Here is a 16,095-nt window from a genome sequence, read left to right on the forward strand (position 1 = left end):
AATGTTTAAAAGTTACTTTAAAAAAGAAGGAAACATTTGTATGTGTATGTCCTGCCGTCTGCTGGTGAAAATAAAAATTGCATCTGTTTATCTTACAAAATCCTGCTTTCAATTTTAAAAGAGGCACAATAGAAATAAATTTGTTTAAACCTGGGAAGTTTGTTGAATCAAGGGATATCTGCCACCATAGTTCCCTAGATTCTAATTTTTCTTCCCATAATCCACCCCTTAGGTCCTTTTTGACCTGCTCTAAAACCATGAAGTGAAATTTAGCATCCTTACAAACCAGGGTATGTTTATACAGAGCGTTGGTGTCCTTTTGTGTAGCTATTTCATATTTATGTTCATATATTCTCTTTTTCAACACCCTTTCAGTTTTTCCTACATAAAAAGCGTTACTTTCTGAACATAAACTTATGTATACTACCCCCTTGGTTTCACAATTATAGTGGTCTATACTTTTAATCCATTTTTCTCTACTTTCCAAATAAACTTTTTCCTTATCCACTATATTGTTACAGTGTGCGCAACGTCCACATTTGTAAGTGCCCTTCCTAACCTTCTTGTTCCTTGGAAGACCTTTGCTCGCCAACATATTTTTAAATGATCGGGAATTTTTGTACACAACCTTAACATTTCTGTTTATTTTTTTCTGGTCCAAGTCAGTAAAATTAATAAATTTGGACCATTCTCTTTCAACAATTTTCCTTGTAACTTTAGTGTTAAAGGCATTGTATTCAAGAACCAAGGCATGTGTAAAATCAGTTTCCTGTATTGTGGGGGTGGAATCACCACAAGAAATTTCATCTGATTTATTGTTACTTAAGATAGGTCTAAATCTACCTTCTCTTCCCATAAAAACTTCATCTTGTATTCCCCTAATAAATTCTTGGGGATATCCTCTTTCTAAAAACATTTTATTTAATAATTTACATTCATCTTTAAAATCGTCCTCAGAGGTAGTCATACGGCTACCTCGGACATATTGCCCTTTCACAATATTCTTTTTACACCAATAGGTATGGGCACTTTGAAAATGAAGAAAGGAATTACAAAAGGTGGGTTTTCTAAATATTTTTGATACAAACCTATCTTCCTTCTTATGTATTTCCAAATCCAGAAATTGAAGTTTTTCAGTAGATACATGAAAGGTAAATCTTAAAAAATTAGTAGTTCCTTCCAAATATAGTTTGAATTCCTCTAATTGTTTTACCCCGACCATAGAATAACTATGTCATCCAGAAACCTTCTGTACAGTTTCCAATAACAACAAAACCTGGAATCCAGAATGTACACCTCCTCCCATTTGGCCAACACTAAATTTGCATAAGTGGGGGCACATGCGGCCCCCATAGCAACCCCTTTAGTCTGTTTGTAAAATTCCCCACAAAAATTCAAAAAATTATTTTTGAGGACCAAATCCATTAATGCCCCACATGTAATTTTATCATTATGACTTAGTGTATCATCTTGAAATAAAATGTCCTCAAACATTTCCATTCCTTCTTTGTGAGGAATACTTGAAAATAAATCAACAATATCTATGGTCACAAATACCAAATTGTCACATAAAACATCTTTGTTGAGTATATCAAGTAGGTCCCATGAATCTTTTAAAATTGTTTCTTTATTAACCCACACGTTTTTTAATTTATTGTCAACAAATTTAGCCAAACTATGGGTTTTTGACCCATTAGCAGAAACTATGGGCCTTAATGGGGGGTCATTTTCATTTTTATGGATCTTCGGAATTCCGAAGATGGAAGAACTCTTGGTTTGTCTACTCCTAAGAAATTAAATGTTTCTTTATCAAATAAACCTTCAAAAAACATGTCTTTCAAACAAATATCTATTTTATTATACGCAATATTAATTTCGTTAATGGACACATTGGTATACCCTTCCTTATTAAATAAAATTTAATTCATTTTTCCTTCATATATGATGTTATCCATAATAACTATCCCACCCCCCTTATCAGGTTTCATTATCCGGACCTTGTGATTGTCCCTCAAAGTTTGTAGAATGTTAGTTTCCTTCTTACTTAGGTTTGGTTGAAACCCAAACTTGTCATATCTATTTCTTAGTTCCTTCTCCATGGTTTTTTCCAGATTAATAAGTTGCGGATGAAGGGGAGGATTATATATACTCCTTCTTTTAAGTTCCTGATTCCCTGTGTCTCCTTCAGAGGTAAATAATAAATTTAAATTAATTTTTCTAAAAAACAATTTTAAATCTAAAATAGACTGAGTAAGATCTCCTTTTTTGTAAGGTATAAATTAAATCCCTTTTCAAGCAGGCTAAAATGTTCTTTCTCTATACAAATGTCACTAAAATTATAAATACTAAAATCATGAAAGGTGTAACACCGTCCACTGTGTGCTCTGACCAAAAAGTATCATTGCTGAATGTTTTGTCACTGGGTGGGGGTCTTGATGGTGAAACCACCAAATCTAGTATTTCCCCCTCCCCCTTCTCCCCCCTCTCCAAGAAAAATTTCTTTCTTGGTACCCTGTCTTATTCAATAGTCTTTCTGATCTACGAAGAGGGGGGAATTCTTCATCGTTAAAACCATTTTCTTGTATGCTATTATCTTCTTGGAAATTTTCTTGTATTTCCCTATCAACATTGTTTCCATAAAGATTTCTAAGAAAAAAAGGTGCTCGGGGTTTGGGATATACAGTGCCCTTTTTGTATTCTTCTGTATCCCTTTCTAACTTTTTAAATTTTCTTTGAATAGTTTCCTTACATTTTACATCAATTTCCCCCCTAATTTTAAAGTACTTGTCCTTTTCATCTTGAATGGTAAAAATTAAATCTTCCTTTATGCATTGATCTAACTCATTAATTTCCTTCTGTAGGACAACCTGTGTCCTGCTATTTTCTTTTAATTATCAGTCTCAACATATCTAAACCACATCTATTGAACAATTCGATTAATTCTTCATGAAAAACTGTTCCTTCTAATACATTATTTGGGTATTTAAAAACCCTTAGTCCTTTTGGAACAATACCCCTATTAACACACTCATTTTGATATTCATTTTCAATTTCTAAAGTCTTAAATTTAAGCATAAGCTTGTGCAAATTGTCCAATTTGACTCTGTAAGAGTCAGCCACAACAGGTGGTCCATTGAAAGCGGTTTGCTTGAAAGAATATTTTTGTAACAGCCAGTCTTTAGTTTCTTTAAAACACAAGTCACTTTCATTATTAAGAATAACAGTGCCTGAAGCTCTTTTGCTTGAAAAAACGTTTTTTTGCCCTGCTGGTATAGACCCTCGCGTTTCAGCATTAGTCCCACTACCATTTACATCCTCACGAAGAATTTTGGGCGTGTTAACAGCATCAAAAGACCCCTCGCCTTCGTTGGTCTGATCCTTCGATCCATTTGTGTTTTCCCATTGTTCACGATGAATGCCTGGTCCCCTTATTATCTCCTGGGCTTCCGCATTGTGAACACGGGTATTGTTGTACAACCCAACTAGGGATTGGGTCAAAGGTGTCAACAGGTCTACCAGCTCGGTAAGCTGTCCAATAAGTTTTCTGGATTGTCCAATGTCATCCAACCCTTTTCCTAATGAAGGGTCCGACCTCTCCATGGCTCCAAACCCGTATACAACCATAAGGTTGTGTACAAAAATTCCCGATCATTTAAAAATATGTTGGAGAGCAAAGGTCTTCCAAGGAACAAGAAGGTTAGGAAGGGCACTTACAAATGTGGACGTTGCGCACACTGTAACAATATAGTGGATAAGGAAAAAGTTTATTTGGAAAGTAGAGAAAAATGGATTAAAAGTATAGACCACTATAATTGTGAAACCAAGGGGGTAGTATACATAAGTTTATGTTCAGAATGTAACATTTTTTATGTAGGAAAAACTGAAAGGGTGTTGAAAAAGAGAATATATGAACATAAATATGAAATAGCTACACGAAAGGACACCATTGCTCTGTATAAACATACCCTGGTTTGTAAGGATGCTAAATTTCACTTCATGGTTTTAGAGCAGGTCAAAAAGGACCTAAGGGGTGGATTATGGGAAGAAAAATTAGAATCTAGGGAACTATGGTGGCAGATATCCCTTGATTCAACAAACCTCCCAGGTTTAAACAAATTTATTTCTAATGTGCCTCTTTTAAAATTGAAAGCAGGATTTTGTAAGATAAACAGATGCAATTTTTATTTTCACCAGCAGATGGCAGGACATACACATACAAATGTTTCCTTTTTTAAAGTAACTTTTAAACATTAAAAATGGATTTTTGTATAAATTAATTTATATGTTTTTTATATATTTATTACATATCTTATATAAAATGTGTTTTTTGATGTTGGTATTGATGTTATTTATTGGATGGAATGGGCACAGAATTTTCAAAGTATGCATTGCTGAATGTAAACAGGAAAAGAACAATGATTTTTTAACCAATTAATTGGTTTTGATTGGACTAGGCGTTTTTGAATAATTTATAAAAGGATGGTTTGTTTTAAGGAGAGTGTCTGGTGAAGTCGGTTTGCTTAGATGAAAACGCAATTTTGGTACAAAGCGTTTGTGTTTTTAGCGGTTTTTGTATGCTTTCAATAAAATATTGTTTCTGACATTCGTGGCTCCAGCAGTTTTTGGCAACTTTGTACTTTCATATTTTTAGCCTACCCTTTTGGGGGGCACCTGACATCAGAAAAACTGAAGAAAATGGCGTCTGCTGCATCTTTTATACCCCTGGCGCACTGACGTCAGGGAAGAGGTGACAGCAACCGACGCCGGACCTAGACTTTGGAATTCAGGCTGACTGCGGTAGCCTGCCAGCAGGATAACCCAATTGTAATGAGTGCAACAGTGAATACACTCGGACATCTTCATTTATGGTAGGTACATAACAGTACTTTGTTAGACTTAGCAGAAAATATCCCAGCCTGTTCCTGAACTTTTTAGTAATTTATTTTAGCAAGCAACAATCTCCCTATCTCCTTATATCTAAAAGGAACAACACTAAGAACAAGTATAAGTTCCCTTCCCCTCAGCAAAATCTACCTAAACGTCCCAACCGGTCTCTGTGGTAATTGAGTAAAATGAGCATCCTGGTGCTTCTCGCTAGATGACAAAGCACCCAACATGCCACTTTTTAATTGATTCTACAAGAGATTCCGAAGATGCACAAGAGGTTAGATACTTCTGTGGAAAGTAGTGTGCAGCATGGGAAAAAAGTGGATAAAATGCTGTCTGAGCGCTCAGATAAGGTTATCTTGTTGCAAAAGGAAAATATAATTCTCAAGGAGAGAATTGTAAATCTACAATCTGAGTATGAAGCATTAGTGGAGAAACAGACAGAGAATAGCTAAAGAAGAAAGAATATTAAATTGAGTACCCAAAAAGTCTGAAGGGGGAGAATTACACAGATTTTGAAGAGAGATTCTTTGCCTGGAGGTCAGATATACCATAGGACAGCATTAACATCTAAAGGACACACAGGATCATTTACTCCTACGATGCATTGAAATTGCAGTTGCTTTTGAATATTTGGAAACCCAGGAAAATGTACAGTGTGTTTGAGTGATGACTATTTGGCCACAACATCTCAGAAAAGTGTGAAGTTCTTCCCAGTTATCATTTTTTGTAGGTAGCAATTGATTTAATTTAATCTGTTATATACCCTGCTTAACATAAGCTATTATCAGGCATCTCTAAGACGTTGCTTTCTCCAGAAGTCGTCACAGCAGTTTTGGAGAAGAGGCCTAATACTCTGCCTGCAGCTGATGAGCACCTCCAAAAGCCAGACGATGTTCTTAATAATATGGTGTAACAGCAGGAAGAAGGAGGAGGTAATAAAGGGACTCTAACCAGAGAACAGTTTTACATTTTTAATAAATAAACAGAGATGAGCTGAGGATGCTTGAACTGATGAGAAATTGTCACTGGTATGGGTAACTGTTTGTTACTTTTTAACCATCTTTATTGGAAACTTTAAGGAGAGCGTGTTTACATAGTGTACGACTGAATCTAGATTCATACTTTTAACTAATCAGTCATGTCAGAGGTTATAGCTTACCTGTATAACATCAACTACATGAATTACAGAGAGACTATTCATTCCTTCTTGTTTTTAGAATGTTTAAGCATGCCAACCTGTGTTAAGAAAACATAACTTTATACATTTAAACACAGGGCAGTACCCTCTTCAGGATACATCATGTCAGGCTATGAACTAGATATATAGGACAGCTCCAAGAGCAAGTCTCAGATTTATTAGAAGTAACAAAATGGTCACTTATAGCTCATATATAGTAGTGCAGGCAGCAGTTGCCAGGATGTTGCTTACTGTTGCTGTACTAAAGACAGGTGATGATGATCAAATCAGTTAAATTTTTTATATATGCTGTTAATTTAAAGCATAAACTGGGAGACTCTACTTATTCAAAGTTTATGTGGCCAGTTGGTTTCTAGTACTGCAGAGCAGGAATAAATGGAGAGTTATTCTTTTGGTTTTAAGCCTGAGGAGTACAGTGCTATTGTTATTAGATCGTGGATAGTTTTTTTTTTTAAAGTATTATCTTAGAATGTAAAGAGCATCCTAGACCCAGTTAAAAGATTATTCCAGCATATCAGACTTTTAAAACCATCATAAATATTGCAAGAAACACACAATGAGACAAGAGGGACATCAAGTTTTGGAAAGATCTTGCTAGACTAGCGTAGAAGGTGTACTGTTGTGTTTTTGGCTAGAAATATGCAATTTAGTATTCCAGTATATTATCAGATACAGAGTGACAATATACTGCTGTACAGGGCGCTTTTGCAAATGTAAAAATTACTTTGGTTCCCCTATACCTCCCTCACAGTTTTAGTAAATGAGACTTGTGGGATATAATAGCTGATGTTATCTTGTCCCATCTCGCCTTCATTCTTGCTGGTTGGGTTCGGAGCCGATCCTCGGCTTCGACTCGGTCGATTTACTAAAGCTCGATAGCTTTTACTGGTTCGAGGCTCCCCCTTATCCCAAGATGCCTAGCGACAGCTACCCAGATCTCATTTTCCTCTTGCAGCGTCGATATTGCTCCATACCGGCTCAGGCTAAGTACTTTGTGTTTTATAGTTATTTGCAACTTTTTTGGTAATTGACTAGTTATATTGACTCGTTAGAGCTTGTGTTTTTCTTTATTAGTCTAACGACCCCTTTCTCTGCTCTTTGTAGTGTTTTTTTTGGCTGTCATTTTCTCTTTCCAGCCTGCTTTCCCCGTAGAGCCCGTTTAAGTTACAGGGTTCTTCCCTTTCTTCACCCTTTCTCTGAGATTGCAATTTTAGTTAGAGGCTCTCCCATCGGGGAGTTGCCGTTTAAGTTAGAGGCTCTCCCCCTTTTTTCCTTTCCTTCCATCTTTCTTCAAAAAAAATTAGTAATAATTTTAAGTTTTTACCTTGTGATTATCAGCCTGTTTACTTCTGCTTGTTGTAGGCTGTGAGCGATAGTTTTTTCTCAGGGGAAACCCTTTATCCCTGACTACTGCTAGTTATATCTAAAGAATCTAAACCCTCTGGGTTTAAAAAAATGCGACTTGTGTTGCCAGAAAATGTCCCTTACGGACGGGCACACGAGTTGCGTTTATTGTTTAGGGGCTGTTCACCTGCAGGACTCTTGCTCCATCTGTCATGCCTTCAGTTCCGGAGTCCTGCAGGAAAGAAAAAAATAAGCTTATCTTACGTGGCCGCCTGAAGAACCCTCAAGATACCTTGTCTCAGGGTCCTCAGCCAGCCAAAGTGCCTGAGAAACACTCCAACCCATTGGTTCCGAGTTCGGAACAGACAAAACTTACTTAGAAGCCTTCGGCTCTGTTGGCCTCCAGCATTGGCTCCAATAAAGCTAAGTCTCTGGCGGCTCCTTCTATGTTCTCGGGGCAGGTCCACATCCAAAAGAGATCAAGGTCTCCCTCTTTGGAGCTGATACGCTCCGCTCCACAATCTCCACTGCTGCAACCTGGAGCGGGCAGTCACTAGTCCTCTTCACACTCCTCTCGGTCCTCCAGACTTTCGGATCTTGACATGCAGAGAGTGGTCAACAGGCTCCTCAAGTCACAGGCTCTTGCTAAATTATTCTCGAGCCCAGCCCATAAGGATTTGGCTCCTTCGGCCTTCCCAGCTTCTTCATCGATTCCTCCTCTGACTGTCTTGAGCTCAGAGCCGGAGTGCATGGAAGTCGTAGTGGTAGAACCGTTGGCTTGGGTTGGGGAAAGTGGCATCGGACCCTTGTCCTACCCCGCTCTCCCTCTTGGAGCTTCGGTGCAGGTTAGCTTGGCTCCTACATCGGCCTTGGAGCCTTCACTCCCGGTTTGAAGGAGATCTCCGGGCTCTTCGGAGCCAGGTGCTCCTCCGACTCGCGACCATGGCGCTTTCGAGGTGATGAGCATGCTGTCTCCTAAGACTGCTCCATCCTCGGCTCCATTGGCTCCTCCTCCCTGTGCCCCAGGTCGCCCCACTGGGTGACCCCACTTCCTCTGAAACCTCCCCCAAACATTTGGAGACTGTCCCTCGGAAGAAGAAATGCAAGAGGAAGCATCTAGACTTCCCTGAGTCTATCACCTCAGATACGGACTTGGATGAGTCAGAAGGGTCCCCACGTTCCCCCTCTGAGGATGTCTCTTTTTCAGACATCTTGGAAATCCTCAGACAGAGGGTTGGCTGGAAGTCCCTAGCCCCTTCTGAGGATGAGTTCGTATACCTGGACGCATTTGGTTCCCGACCCTCCACCTCTTGGGTGTCTTCTTCTTTCGACCCACTTTTGTATGTAGCGAGTCGAAAAGTGTGGAGCGCTCCAGAGACCATGGAACCTTTTCCACGAGACCTAACAAATGTATTACAGCTCCTGAAGATAAGTCTTTCTTCTCCAAGGGAGCCTCTGTTGATGCAATGGTGGTGGCATCAGCCACCAAGAAGGAACTTGCGGAAACTTCTTCATCTGTCCATCCACCGAACAAAGAGTCTCCTGCGATGGACAGGTATGGGAAGTGTGTTTTTTCTTCAGTGACCTTTACTCTCAGATCGCTGAATTACTTGTCACATTTCACACAACTTCAGTGGATCTCCTGAGGAGCTAGGAGATACCCTGCAAGATCCTACAGCTGAGGGAGTTGCGAACAGGGCAGCTTCCCAGCTTGCGACCTTGACTTCTGTGGTAAACTCCTCCATGAGGGTAATTTCTTATGTGGCAGATGGAGTGAGTAGGGCAGCAGGTACTGGAGTAGCCTTACACAGATACTCCTGGATGCGCATTTGTCAATTTGCGGAACCCTTTAAGTCTTTATTTAACAACACCCCCTTTAACGGCTCATCCTTGTTTGGGCCTCGGGTAAGAGAGACTCTCACCAGGTGTGAACAGGATAGTAAGACTCTCTCTGGCGTAGGGGTCCATTTTTGCACTCCATCTAGACCCTATCCCAAGGGTCAGAAGAATGGGAAAATGTGGTTCCGAAAATCCCAGGATCTTCGCCTGGCACACCTGGTGATTTTTCCCCCAGGGGCAGAGGGGAAAACAATAATGGAAGACACCGCCATCGTGGTCACAGGGGATCCGCAACAGCAGGGCGACAGATATTTTCTCTGCTAGGCCCTTCCAGCACTCCTGAAGGAAGCCTTGGCTGTCCACCTCTGGAGGCAGTCGGGGGGGGGGGACAGACTATCGCTGTACCCAGCAGCCTGGCAATCTATCACGAGGGAAACATGGGTACTGTCGATAATATCCAGGGGTTGCAAAATTCCGTTTTCTCAGTCCCCCACAAAAGACAAACGTTCTGTCCCAGATGTTCCTCCCAATCTTCAGGATCATGCAATCCTAGAGGTTCAAAGATTGCTAGAAAAAAGAGCCATCCAGGAAGTCCCCGCAGACCAAATTGGATCCGGAACGTACTCAAGGTTCTTTTTAGTTCCAAAGAAGACAGGGAACTGGAGACCAATCTTGGATCTCAGCAAGCTAAACCATTTGGTAAAAAAGACAAAGTTCCGGATGATGACACTGCAGTCCATTCTACTCTTCTTGGGTCAGGACAATTGGATGTGCTACATAGATCTCTAGGACGCGTACTACCATATAAAAATGGACAAGCATTCCAGGAGATTCCTGCGCTTCCGGCTGGGAGCCAGTCATTATCAGATGTTCTTCATGTTTCACTGTTGCAGTCATTACATTTGGGTAGTCTGCTGGCAGGTTGCCCTCAGTCAGCCTGAATAACAAAGTCTTGGGTCCTGCGTCGGTTGCTGTCATCTCTTCCATGATGTCAGGTCATCAGGGGTATAAAACATGCAGCCCACGCCATTTTATTCAGTCTTGCTTGCTGCGCGGTGCCCGAAGCAGAAACAGTTCGCAAGTGCCGGTCAGCCGACTCCTGAAATTTTTGCATTCGAGTTTCAGAACCAAAGTCTTCAACTAAAGCTACGTACCCCGTTGGGGAAACTTTTTCTTGCTCCTTACCGATGTCAGTAAAAGTTAATAATTGCATTACTTGGGAAGCAAATACCTCATAAGGATTTTCATTTGTATTGTATTCCTTGCCTCGGCCCAGATAATAACATGCCTTGCTGTCATCTTTGTGCAAGATTTAACCAACGCACTATTAAGCGTCGATATATTTTTGCTTCTAAATATTTTGGATCAAGATTTAATTACCCTGAAATGTTGTCTATTAGCAATCCGATTACCGGAGTTCAGAAAAAACGCAAAGAAAAGGCCAGAGACAGACCATCGAGGTCCAAAACCAACGACGAAACTTCTCCTAAGCCAGTCGCCGGTTCGCCGGTACTCAGTGAGGCGCTTTTGCAGCCCCTGATACCTGCTACTTTTGAGTCGCAGGCCTCTACCGAGACCCATGCAGAGTCCGGTATGCCGTGAGATTCCCAGAGTATTACACCCGCGGATGTCTCTCCCTTGGATGGGTCCGGAGCCGCTGAGCAGGCACCGGCTTCTGAGGGTGTTTTCAGGCCTCAACATTTTTATATAAAACCGACGCCAGCCTCAAAAACAAGATCAAAAACATCTTCTATGTCTAAATAATCGACGCATGAGCCACATGCTCAGGGCCCTATGCCCAAAAAACAGATGATCAAAATGGCCGAGGACTTAATTACCTTGATCAGAGGTTCCCAACCCCCCCCTGCTAAGGGGCCTCGGCAAGACACTGATTATGAGTCTTCATATCAGGTTTCCATTTCTTCTGATTCCTTTTCTGATCAGGAATTTTCTGTTCCACCCTATGAGGATTCTGATGCAGAAGAATCCATCCCATCTGCATCTCCTCCTGAGGATTACTCTTTTGGAGAAACCTTGCATAGTTTAAGGGAACATTTTCACTGGGAGAGTCAGGATTTCTCTGAATCAAAAAAGAGGCTTAGGGATTTCCTTCTTCCTCAGCATAGGCCTTTGGCAATACCTCCAGTATTAGACATTGTTGATATGTTTTCGGAATCAAGCATGGCTCCTGATTATCTACCTCTGGCCCCCTAGTAAGCCAGACAGATATTACAGGTTTCCTGACTCCCACAAATTATTATTCAAAAATCCTGCTGCTGATCCTGAGACTATCTCACAGGGTCCCAAAGGTGTAAAGGCCTCTACAGCCAAAAATCCTACCCCCCTGATAGAGATTTCAGGGTGCTGGATAGATGGGGAAAGAAGGTTTATACGTCTGCAACCTTGGCAATTAGGGCCTTAAACTGCCAGTTTCATATGCTTAAATATCAACAGCATGTTATGGGCTTATTGAAACAGAAAATGATGTTGATTTCTGATTGTGTGGAAAATAAAGAATTACAGGAATTATTGCATTCAGCAGAACAGGTTGGAAAGCATACTTTGCAATGTGGTTTTGATTCCTTGGAGGCCTCTTGTAGGGCCGCAGTTACTGGATCTGTGAATAGAGGGCATGCCTGGCTCAAGGAGCAAAATTTGCCTGATCTTGTTAAAGCTAAATTGTTGGATGCGCCCTTGCAGCATGATACTCTGTTTGGTAATAAGGCAGAAGAGGTTTTAAAGAAAATGGAAGACAAAGCTAAATCTATGCAAACTGTAAAAGATTTCTTCCAAGTGCAGCCACCCAGGTTCAGTAGGCACTGGCCTACTAAAAATTGGTCCTTTCCTGTGTCCAACAGAGCCACTCAAGGCAAACCCAGGCGCTCAGAAGGCTCTAGATACCAATCACAGGGTTCTTACAGGTCAAAGCAATGGGGTGCCTCCACCTCCAAATCTGGGGGAAACAAAGCACAACCCTACAGTAAGCAGTCTCAGTGACTTCCCTCTACGTTCACCAAGCACATCTTTTGGCAGCCCCCTTGGGGGGAAAATTAGCACTTCATGCTCAAAATTGGCAGTTTACCCAGGACCAAATGGGTATTAAACATAGTATCCCAAGGATACAGATTTCATTTCCATACTTTGCCAATTCCAAACGGTTGGCCAGATCTGCCACAAAGTCAGTGGGCAGAGGCTCAGAAACAAATTATGTCCCTCATGGATATAGGGGCTATTCGACCAGTACCAGAAAAGGAAAAAGGACAAGGTTTTTATTCAAGACTTTTCCTGATGCCCAGAAAAGTCAATGCCTGGCCTCCAATACTGGACTTAACAATTTTGAACACGTTCCTGGGCATTCCAAAATTCAAAATGCTGACTTTACAACAGCTACTGCCTGTGCTGGGCAGGAAAGCTTGGTTAGTGACTCTAGACTTAAGAGAGGCATACCTGCATATCCCAATAAGGGAATCGTGCAGAAGATACCTCCGTTTCAAGGCACGTTTTTTTACATTACCAATTCTCTGCACTGCCCTTTGGCTTATCTACTGCGCCCAGGATCTTTACAAAGTGCCTGGCACCAGTAATTGCATTTTGCAGACAAAGAAGCATACAAATTTATCCTTACCTGGACGACTGTCTCATTCAAGCAGAGAACAAGGACATTCTTCTTCAACATCTAGCGTTTGTAAAAAGGCTTCTAATATGCCTAGGGTACACAATAAACGAAAAGAAATCCCAACTGGCACCCTCTCAAATAATTACATTCCTGGGTGCAAGCTTGAATACAACTACCCAGATGGCTTACCTTACGCAAGACAAACAAAGGCAACTGACAACATACTTCAAACAAATGGCATCAAAAACCCAGTTATCTGTAAGACAAATTCTGCAGGCTTTGGGGTTCATGGCATCCTGCATTCTACTAATTCCATATGCGAGACTGCATATGAGAGAACTTCAATGGTACTTAAAAAGTTTATGGAGTCAACATTGTCACAGTCTGGAAACAATGATTCCTCTCATTCCCTGCCTATAACAGGAGTTTCTTTGGTGGGCAGAGACATGTCACCAAAACAAGGGACTGTCATTCACTCTACCCCCTGCCACCCAAACCCTAACTGCAGACGCATCAGACTATGCTTGGGGGGCCCACCTGGCGGGGAGATGCATTCAGGGCAAATGGAGCCCAAAACAAATGCATCTGCATATCAACCAGAAAGAGATGCTAGCTGTTCAGAATGCTCTGACAGCCTTCAAGGACTTACTTCATCCAGGACAACTACTGATAAAGACTGGGACAACACCACGGTTATGTGGTACATAAAGAAGCAGGGGGGTACACATTCCTACACCCTTTGCAGACTAGCCATGGCATTGTGGAACACAGCTTTGACTTACCAAATTCATCTTCAAGCTCAGTTCCTGCCAGGAAAGCAAAATACTCTGGCAGACGACCCAAGCAGAAGTCTTATGGACCCGCACGAGTGGAAACTGGATCCACAAATCTTCAACATGTTAACACAGAAATGGGGTAGCCCAGACATAGATCTATTTTTCTCTCCCCAAAATTATCAACTAGACAAATTCTGCTCAAGGACTTACACAGACAAGCATGGAAAGTGGATGCCCTATCCATCAGTTGGAAAAACCTATCAGTCTATGCCTTCCCCCTCTGCCTCTTCTCTCCAAGGTCTTACTAAAGGTCAGACAGGAAAAACCAAAAATGATCTTAGTTGCTCCGGACTGGCCTCGCCAGCACTGGTACCCAGTTCTAAGGAATATGTCTCAACTCCCTCCTTGGTACTTGCCTCAAATACCTTATCTACTGTCTCAGCAGAACAATCAAATTCTGCACACTCAGCTCCAAACTCTGAACCTTGCAGCATGGCTGATCATTTAATTATTCAAACAACACCTCTCAGTAAATCTGTGTTGGATGTCATTTTGGAAACCAGAAGGCCTAGTACTAAAAAATCTTATGTTGATAAATGGAAGAGATTCTGTGCTTGGAACCAAGCACAAGGAACGGACACAGCAAAGCCCAATATTCCTCAGATTTTACAATATATGACTGAGATGCTTGACAAGGGCCTGTCTTTTTCTTCAATAAAAATCCATGCCTCTGCCATCTCGGCTCATTACAATACGGAGCCCTCCCCTTTTTTCTCATCCTCTGCTCAAACAGTATCATAGAGTGGCCAAAAATTTAAGGCCTCCCGGAAGATCACCAACTCCTGCATGGGACCTCAATTTTGTGCTGGAAAAACTCACCCTGCCTCCTTTTGAACCAGCAGCTACTGCGGATATAAAATTTTTATCTTGGAAAATAGCTTTCCTTTGGGCAATCACTTCAGCAAGAAGGGTTTCAGAACTACAGGCTCTCATGGCTGTGGAGCCGTTCATTACATTTTACCCGGACAGGGTGTCCCTCAGGACCAATCCTTCTTTTATGCCTAAGGTGGTATCCAGTTTGGCTCTTAACCAAACAATTCACCTGCCAACATTTTACCCAAATCCACAGAACAAGGGGGAGCGGATTCTGCATTCATTGGAAGTACACAGATAACTAAGATTCTACTTAAACAGGATCATATCTCTAAGAAAGTCTGAGCAACTACTGGTGGCAGTTGCTGCAGGATCAGAGGGGAAGGCTATATCAAAGCAGACTATTTTTAAATGGATAAGCCACTGTATTCGTTTCTGCTACTTGCAACATGGTAAACCTGTGCCCAAGGGGATCCGGTCACATTCCTCTAGGGCTGCCTCTACCTCAGCAGCTTTTCTCAGAGAAGTTCCAACCAAAGACATTCTAAAAGCTGCTACTTGGAGCTCTGTCCACACCTTCACAAAGCATTATCATTTGCCTCTCTTCTCCAAATCCAGGGCAGGCTTTGCCACTGCAGTTCTGCAAGGGCTTATAGCCGCTCCTAATGCCATTTAGTTCCATCCTCCCATCCATAGCTTTGGGATTCTACCCAAATGTAATGACAGCAACAGTGAAACACGAAGAACATAGTACAGTTGTGTACACTTACCATAAATGTAGATGTTCGAGTGTATTCACTGTAGCAGTCCGGGTTACCCACCCGCCATCCCCCTTTTCTATAACTTCTCTTTTCTTCACTATATTCTAAAGCCTTTGTGGTGTATTTGCTTTTAGATTAAGTTAAAGTTTATGTTGCTAAAAGTGCATTTACATATGTCTGTTTTTTTACATATATATATATATATATATATATATATATATATATATATATATATATATATATATATATATATATATATATATATATATATATATATATATATATATATATATATATATATATATATATATTTTTTGTTTTGTTTTTTTTGCTCCCCATTTGGGGGGCACCTGACATCTGGGGCAAGAAAAACTGAATAAAATGGCGTCGGCTGCATGTTTTATACCCCTGACGACCTGACGTCATGGAAGAGGAGACGGCAACTGACGTAGGACCCAAGACTTTGTTATTCAGGCCGACTTTGGGCAACCTGCCAGTAGATTACCCAAATGTAATGACTGCAACAGTGAATACACTTGAACATCTACATTTATGGTAAGTGTACACAACTGTACTTTCAGGGCCCTGCCCTTTGGTCTCACCACAGCCCTCAGGGTGTTCACCAAGTGTATGGCAGTGGTCACGGCTCACCTGAGGCGTCTAGGATTCCAGGTGTTTCCATATCTAGACGACAGGCTCCTCACTGCTACCACCGAGCATCAACTAATCAAGGCACAGGACTACACAATTCAAACTTGTTCCCAGTTAGGCATCACAATAAACTATGAAAATACAAGA

General features: G+C 41.2%; 1 protein-coding gene across 1 annotated transcript in view; it reads left to right on the forward strand.

Annotated features, from left to right (window-relative positions):
- SEC24C (SEC24 homolog C, COPII coat complex component) overlaps positions 1–16,095 on the forward strand; it is a 2,546,747-nt gene that overhangs the window by 1,619,841 nt on the left and 910,811 nt on the right. The gene's annotated exons all lie outside the window — the stretch shown is intronic.

The sequence above is a fragment of the Protopterus annectens genome, chromosome 14.part0, assembly GCF_019279795.1.
Source record: "Protopterus annectens isolate FY-2018-M chromosome 14.part0, PAN1.0, whole genome shotgun sequence".
In the NCBI taxonomy this organism is placed as follows: domain Eukaryota; kingdom Metazoa; phylum Chordata; order Ceratodontiformes; family Protopteridae; genus Protopterus; species Protopterus annectens.